A 10,146-nucleotide genomic window follows, 5' to 3' on the forward strand; every position below is an offset into this window, starting at 1 on the left:
GGTTTCAATGGCTATGACGTCACAATGGCTATTACAGGACAGTGGAAATGACTAGACTATCTCTATGACATGGCGGTTCCTATCACGTTACGATGGCTGTGACACAATTGTGGCTATGCCATCACGATGTCTATGACATCATGATGGTTATGAAGTCAACGGCAATGACATAACAATCTCTATGAAACTACAGTGGCTTTGACCTTACAATATATATGATGTTATAGTCTCTGTGACGTCACAATGGCTATGGATCACAATGGCTATGACATCACAATGGCTATGACGTTCCAATGACTATGACATCAAAATGGCTATGACGTTAAATTTGCAATGACTTAAATATGTCTGTGTCATTACGCTGCCTGTGACGTTACAATGGCTGTGACATTATAGTGGCTATGACGATGCAATTCCTGTGGCATTGTAGTAGCTATGACTTTTCAATGGCTATGAAATTAAAGTGGGTATGACGTCACAAAGGCTACGTCATCACTATGGCTATGACTTGATAATGGCCATGACATCACAATTGCTACGAAGTCACACTTGATATGACTTCACATTTATGTGACGTCACAACAGCTATGATGTTAAAATTGCTATGTCACAATTGCTACAACGTCACAATTCCTATGGCGTTGCAATGGCTGTGATATTATCATGACTATGACGTTATAAAAGCTATGACATTATAGTGGGTAGGACGTCCCACTGGCTATGAAATTACAATGGCTCTGATGTTATGATGGCTACGACGTGACGATGGCTATATTGAAAATGGCTACGCCGACACAATGGCTATGATATTACAAATAGTATTACTTTCCAATGTCTATGACCTTACAAATACTACGCCGTCTCAATGGCTGTGACGTGATAGTGGCTATGAGGTTACAATCGCTATGACATCACAATGGGTATGAAGGCACAATGGTTATGGCACTAGAGTGGCTAGGCCATTACTATAGATCCGATGTTTCATTGGCTATGACATTACAGTAGCTATGATATTGCAAGAGCCATGACTTTACAGTAAATATGACGTGCTAGTGGCTATGACATCACAAATGGTATGAAGTCACAACTGACAAGCCTCACAATGACTATGATATCACAAGGGCTACGATGTTCCAACTGCTATGACGTCACAATTGCTACGACGTCACAATGGCTATGACAATACAGTGGGAATGACTTTACTATGTCTATTGCATGGTAGTGCCTAAGATATTACATTGGCTTTGACATTATAGTGGCCAGGACATCACGGTTGCTGTAACGTCATGATGGCAATGACATCGCAATAGCTATGAAGTCACAGATGACATGGCTTCACAATGACTATGATATCACAAGGGCTACGATGTTACAGTGGCTATGATGTCACAATGGCTATGAGGACACAATGGCTAAAACGGTACAATGTCTGTGATATTGTTGTGACTATGACTTTACAAAGGCTATGACATTATTGTGGCTATGATGTCACAGTAGCTGTGACGTTACCACGGCTCTGATGTTTTCATGGCCATGATGACGATGGTTATGATGACAATGAGTATCCCGACACAATGGCTAGAATATTATACATGCGATGACTTTACAATGTATATGATATTACAAAGGTTACGACGTTTCAATGCCTATGACATTAATGTGGCTATGAGGTTTCAGTGTCTATGACGGCACAATGCCCATGACATAACAATGGCTATGACGTCACAATGGCTATTACGGGACAGTGGAAATGACTAGACTATCTCTATGACATTGTGGTGCGTATCACGTTACGATGGCTGTGCCACAATAGTGGCTATGCCATCACAATGTCTATGACATCATGATGGTTATGAAGTCAACGGCAATGACATAACAATGTCTATGAAACTACAGTGGCTTTGACCTTACAATATATATGATGTTATAGTCTCTGTGATGTCACAATGGCTATGGATCACAATGACTATGACATCACAATGGCTATGACGTTAAATTTGCAATGACTTAAATATGTCTGTGTCATTACAGTGCCTGTGACGTTACAATGGCTGTGACATTATAGTGGCTATGACGATGCAATTCCTGTGGCATTGTAGTAGCTATGACTTTTCAATGGCTATGAAATTACAGTGGGTATGACGTCACAAAGGCTACGTCATCACTATGGCTATGACTTGATAATGGCCATGACATCACAATTGCTACGAAGTCACACTTGATATGACTTCATATTCATGTGACGTCACAACTGCTATGATGTTAAAATTGCTATGGCACAATTGCTACAACGTCACAATTCCTATGGCGTTGCAATGGCTGTGATATTATCAGGACTATGACGTTATAAAAGCATTGACATTATAGTGTTTAGGACGTCCCAGTGGCTATGAAGTTACAATGGCTCTGATATTATGATGGCTACGACTTGACGATGGCTATATTGAAAATGGCTATGCCGACACAATGGCTATGATATTACAAATATTATTACTTTCCAATGTCTATGACCTTACAAATGCTACGCCGTCTCAATGGCTGTGACGTTATTGTGGCTAAGAGGTTACAATGGCTATGATATCACAATGGGTATGAAGGCACAATGGTTATGGCACTAGAGTGGCTAGGCCATTACTATGGATCCGATGTTTCATTGGCTACGACATTACAGTAGCTAAGATATTGCAAGAGCCATGACTTTACAGTAGATATGACATGCTAGTGGCTATGACATCACAAATGGTATGAAGTGACAACTGACATGACTTCACAATGACTATGATATCACAAGGGCTACGATGTTACAGGGGCTATGATGTCACAATGGCTATGAGGACACAATGGCTAAAACAGTACAATGTCTGTGATATTGTTGTGACTATGACTTTACAAAGGCTATGACATTATTGTGGCTATGATGTCACAGTAGCTGTGACGTTACCACGGCTCTGATGTTTTCATGGCCATGATGACGATGGCTATGATGACAATGAGTATGCCGACACAATGGCTAGGATGTTACAAATGCGATGACTTTACAATGTATATGATATTACAAAGGTTACGACGTTTCAATGGCTATGACATTAATGTGGCTATGAGGTTTCAATGGCTATGACGTCACAATGGCTATTACAGGACAGTGGAAATGACTAGACTATCTCTATGACATGGCGGTTCCTATCACGTTACGATGGCTGTGACACAATTGTGGCTATGCCATCACGATGTCTATGACATCATGATGGTTATGAAGTCAACGGCAATGACATAACAATCTCTATGAAACTACAGTGGCTTTGACCTTACAATATATATGATGTTATAGTCTCTGTGACGTCACAATGGCTATGGATCACAATGGCTATGACATCACAATGGCTATGACGTTCCAATGACTATGACATCAAAATGGCTATGACGTTAAATTTGCAATGACTTAAATATGTCTGTGTCATTACGCTGCCTGTGACGTTACAATGGCTGTGACATTATAGTGGCTATGACGATGCAATTCCTGTGGCATTGTAGTAGCTATGACTTTTCAATGGCTATGAAATTAAAGTGGGTATGACGTCACAAAGGCTACGTCATCACTATGGCTATGACTTGATAATGGCCATGACATCACAATTGCTACGAAGTCACACTTGATATGACTTCACATTTATGTGACGTCACAACAGCTATGATGTTAAAATTGCTATGTCACAATTGCTACAACGTCACAATTCCTATGGCGTTGCAATGGCTGTGATATTATCATGACTATGACGTTATAAAAGCTATGACATTATAGTGGGTAGGACGTCCCACTGGCTATGAAATTACAATGGCTCTGATGTTATGATGGCTACGACGTGACGATGGCTATATTAAAAATGGCTACGCCGACACAATGGCTATGATATTACCAATAGTATTACTTTCCAATGTCTATGACCTTACAAATACTACGCCGTCTCAATGGCTGTGACGTGATAGTGGCTATGAGGTTACAATCGCTATGACATCACAATGGGTATGAAGGCACAATGGTTATGGCACTAGAGTGGCTAGGCCATTACTATAGATCCGATGTTTCATTGGCTATGACATTACAGTAGCTATGATATTGCAAGAGCCATGACTTTACAGTAAATATGACGTGCTAGTGGCTATGACATCACAAATGGTATGAAGTCACAACTGACAAGCCTCACAATGACTATGATATCACAAGGGCTACGATGTTCCAACTGCTATGACGTCACAATTGCTACGACGTCACAATGGCTATGACAATACAGTGGGAATGACTTTACTATGTCTATTGCATGGTAGTGCCTAAGATATTACATTGGCTTTGACATTATAGTGGCCAGGACATCACGGTTGCTGTAACGTCATGATGGCAATGACATCGCAATAGCTATGAAGTCACAGATGACATGGCTTCACAATGACTATGATATCACAAGGGCTACGATGTTACAGTGGCTATGATGTCACAATGGCTATGAGGACACAATGGCTAAAACGGTACAATGTCTGTGATATTGTTGTGACTATGACTTTACAAAGGCTATGACATTATTGTGGCTATGATGTCACAGTAGCTGTGACGTTACCACGGCTCTGATGTTTTCATGGCCATGATGACGATGGTTATGATGACAATGAGTATCCCGACACAATGGCTAGAATATTATACATGCGATGACTTTACAATGTATATGATATTACAAAGGTTACGACGTTTCAATGCCTATGACATTAATGTGGCTATGAGGTTTCAGTGTCTATGACGGCACAATGCCCATGACATAACAATGGCTATGACGTCACAATGGCTATTACGGGACAGTGGAAATGACTAGACTATCTCTATGACATTGTGGTGCGTATCACGTTACGATGGCTGTGCCACAATAGTGGCTATGCCATCACAATGTCTATGACATCATGATGGTTATGAAGTCAACGGCAATGACATAACAATGTCTATGAAACTACAGTGGCTTTGACCTTACAATATATATGATGTTATAGTCTCTGTGATGTCACAATGGCTATGGATCACAATGACTATGACATCACAATGGCTATGACGTTAAATTTGCAATGACTTAAATATGTCTGTGTCATTACAGTGCCTGTGACGTTACAATGGCTGTGACATTATAGTGGCTATGACGATGCAATTCCTGTGGCATTGTAGTAGCTATGACTTTTCAATGGCTATGAAATTACAGTGGGTATGACGTCACAAAGGCTACGTCATCACTATGGCTATGACTTGATAATGGCCATGACATCACAATTGCTACGAAGTCACACTTGATATGACTTCATATTCATGTGACGTCACAACTGCTATGATGTTAAAATTGCTATGGCACAATTGCTACAACGTCACAATTCCTATGGCGTTGCAATGGCTGTGATATTATCAGGACTATGACGTTATAAAAGCATTGACATTATAGTGTTTAGGACGTCCCAGTGGCTATGAAGTTACAATGGCTCTGATATTATGATGGCTACGACTTGACGATGGCTATATTGAAAATGGCTATGCCGACACAATGGCTATGATATTACAAATATTATTACTTTCCAATGTCTATGACCTTACAAATGCTACGCCGTCTCAATGGCTGTGACGTTATTGTGGCTAAGAGGTTACAATGGCTATGATATCACAATGGGTATGAAGGCACAATGGTTATGGCACTAGAGTGGCTAGGCCATTACTATGGATCCGATGTTTCATTGGCTACGACATTACAGTAGCTAAGATATTGCAAGAGCCATGACTTTACAGTAGATATGACATGCTAGTGGCTATGACATCACAAATGGTATGAAGTGACAACTGACATGACTTCACAATGACTATGATATCACAAGGGCTACGATGTTACAGGGGCTATGATGTCACAATGGCTATGAGGACACAATGGCTAAAACAGTACAATGTCTGTGATATTGTTGTGACTATGACTTTACAAAGGCTATGACATTATTGTGGCTATGATGTCACAGTAGCTGTGACGTTACCACGGCTCTGATGTTTTCATGGCCATGATGACGATGGCTATGATGACAATGAGTATGCCGACACAATGGCTAGGATGTTACAAATGCGATGACTTTACAATGTATATGATATTACAAAGGTTACGACGTTTCAATGGCTATGACATTAATGTGGCTATGAGGTTTCAATGGCTATGACGTCACAATGGCTATTACAGGACAGTGGAAATGACTAGACTATCTCTATGACATGGCGGTTCCTATCACGTTACGATGGCTGTGACACAATTGTGGCTATGCCATCACGATGTCTATGACATCATGATGGTTATGAAGTCAACGGCAATGACATAACAATCTCTATGAAACTACAGTGGCTTTGACCTTACAATATATATGATGTTATAGTCTCTGTGACGTCACAATGGCTATGGATCACAATGGCTATGACATCACAATGGCTATGACGTTCCAATGACTATGACATCAAAATGGCTATGACGTTAAATTTGCAATGACTTAAATATGTCTGTGTCATTACGCTGCCTGTGACGTTACAATGGCTGTGACATTATAGTGGCTATGACGATGCAATTCCTGTGGCATTGTAGTAGCTATGACTTTTCAATGGCTATGAAATTAAAGTGGGTATGACGTCACAAAGGCTACGTCATCACTATGGCTATGACTTGATAATGGCCATGACATCACAATTGCTACGAAGTCACACTTGATATGACTTCACATTTATGTGACGTCACAACAGCTATGATGTTAAAATTGCTATGTCACAATTGCTACAACGTCACAATTCCTATGGCGTTGCAATGGCTGTGATATTATCATGACTATGACGTTATAAAAGCTATGACATTATAGTGGGTAGGACGTCCCACTGGCTATGAAATTACAATGGCTCTGATGTTATGATGGCTACGACGTGACGATGGCTATATTAAAAATGGCTACGCCGACACAATGGCTATGATATTACCAATAGTATTACTTTCCAATGTCTATGACCTTACAAATACTACGCCGTCTCAATGGCTGTGACGTGATAGTGGCTATGAGGTTACAATCGCTATGACATCACAATGGGTATGAAGGCACAATGGTTATGGCACTAGAGTGGCTAGGCCATTACTATAGATCCGATGTTTCATTGGCTATGACATTACAGTAGCTATGATATTGCAAGAGCCATGACTTTACAGTAAATATGACGTGCTAGTGGCTATGACATCACAAATGGTATGAAGTCACAACTGACAAGCCTCACAATGACTATGATATCACAAGGGCTACGATGTTCCAACTGCTATGACGTCACAATTGCTACGACGTCACAATGGCTATGACAATACAGTGGGAATGACTTTACTATGTCTATTGCATGGTAGTGCCTAAGATATTACATTGGCTTTGACATTATAGTGGCCAGGACATCACGGTTGCTGTAACGTCATGATGGCAATGACATCGCAATAGCTATGAAGTCACAGATGACATGGCTTCACAATGACTATGATATCACAAGGGCTACGATGTTACAGTGGCTATGATGTCACAATGGCTATGAGGACACAATGGCTAAAACGGTACAATGTCTGTGATATTGTTGTGACTATGACTTTACAAAGGCTATGACATTATTGTGGCTATGATGTCACAGTAGCTGTGACGTTACCACGGCTCTGATGTTTTCATGGCCATGATGACGATGGTTATGATGACAATGAGTATCCCGACACAATGGCTAGAATATTATACATGCGATGAATTTACAATGTATATGATATTACAAAGGTTACGACGTTTCAATGCCTATGACATTAATGTGGCTATGAGGTTTCAGTGTCTATGACGGCACAATGCCCATGACATAACAATGGCTATGACGTCACAATGGCTATTACGGGACAGTGGAAATGACTAGACTATCTCTATGACATTGTGGTGCGTATCACGTTACGATGGCTGTGCCACAATAGTGGCTATGCCATCACAATGTCTATGACATCATGATGGTTATGAAGTCAACGGCAATGACATAACAATGTCTATGAAACTACAGTGGCTTTGACCTTACAATATATATGATGTTATAGTCTCTGTGATGTCACAATGGCTATGGATCACAATGACTATGACATCACAATGGCTATGACGTTAAATTTGCAATGACTTAAATATGTGTGTCATTACAGTGCCTGTGACGTTACAATGGCTGTGACATTATAGTGGCTATGACGATGCAATTCCTGTGGCATTGTAGTAGCTATGACTTTTCAATGGCTATGAAATTAAAGTGGGTATGACGTCACAAAGGCTACGTCATCACTATGGCTATGACTTGATAATGGCCATGACATCACAATTGCTACGAAGTCACACTTGATATGACTTCATATTCATGTGACGTCACAACTGCTATGATGTTAAAATTGCTATGGCACAATTGCTACAACGTCACAATTCCTATGGCGTTGCAATGGCTGTGATATTATCAGGACTATGACGTTATAAAAGCATTGACATTATAGTGTTTAGGACGTCCCAGTGGCTATGAAGTTACAATGGCTCTGATATTATGATGGCTACGACTTGACGATGGCTATATTGAAAATGGCTATGCCGACACAATGGCTATGATATTACAAATATTATTACTTTCCAATGTCTATGACCTTACAAATGCTACGCCGTCTCAATGGCTGTGACGTTATTGTGGCTAAGAGGTTACAATGGCTATGATATCACAATGGGTATGAAGGCACAATGGTTATGGCACTAGAGTGGCTAGGCCATTACTATGGATCCGATGTTTCATTGGCTACGACATTACAGTAGCTAAGATATTGCAAGAGCCATGACTTTACAGTAGATATGACATGCTAGTGGCTATGACATCACAAATGGTATGAAGTGACAACTGACATGACTTCACAATGACTATGATATCACAAGGGCTACGATGTTACAGGGGCTATGATGTCACAATGGCTATGAGGACACAATGGCTAAAACAGTACAATGTCTGTGATATTATTTTGACTATGACTTTACAAAGGCTATGACATTATTGTGGCTATGACGTCACAGTAGCTGTGACGTTACCACGGCTCTGATGTTTTCATGGCCATGATGACGATGGCTATGATGACAATGAGTATGCCGACACAATGGCTAGGATGTTACAAATGCGATGACTTTACAATGTATATGATATTACAAAGGTTACGACGTTTCAATGGCTATGACATTAATGTGGCTATGAGGTTTCAATGGCTATGACGTCACAATGGCTATTACAGGACAGTGGAAATGACTAGACTATCTCTATGACATGGCGGTTCCTATCACGTTACGATGGCTGTGACACAATTGTGGCTATGCCATCACGATGTCTATGACATCATGATGGTTATGAAGTCAACGGCAATGACATAACAATCTCTATGAAACTACAGTGGCTTTGACCTTACAATATATATGATGTTATAGTCTCTGTGACGTCACAATGGCTATGGATCACAATGGCTATGACATCACAATGGCTATGACGTTCCAATGACTATGACATCAAAATGGCTATGACGTTAAATTTGCAATGACTTAAATATGTCTGTGTCATTACGCTGCCTGTGACGTTACAATGGCTGTGACATTATAGTGGCTATGACGATGCAATTCCTGTGGCATTGTAGTAGCTATGACTTTTCAATGGCTATGAAATTAAAGTGGGTATGACGTCACAAAGGCTACGTCATCACTATGGCTATGACTTGATAATGGCCATGACATCACAATTGCTACGAAGTCACACTTGATATGACTTCACATTTATGTGACGTCACAACAGCTATGATGTTAAAATTGCTATGTCACAATTGCTACAACGTCACAATTCCTATGGCGTTGCAATGGCTGTGATATTATCATGACTATGACGTTATAAAAGCTATGACATTATAGTGGGTAGGACGTCCCACTGGCTATGAAATTACAATGGCTCTGATGTTATGATGGCTACGACGTGACGATGGCTATATTGAAAATGGCTACGCCGACACAATGGCTATGATATTACAAATAGTATTACTTTCCAATGTCTATGACCTT

The sequence above is a fragment of the Myotis yumanensis genome, unplaced genomic scaffold (assembly GCF_028538775.1).
Source record: "Myotis yumanensis isolate MYYU_CA2020_CCGP unplaced genomic scaffold, mMyoYum1.0.hap1 SCAF_81, whole genome shotgun sequence".
Classification (NCBI taxonomy): domain Eukaryota; kingdom Metazoa; phylum Chordata; class Mammalia; order Chiroptera; family Vespertilionidae; genus Myotis; species Myotis yumanensis.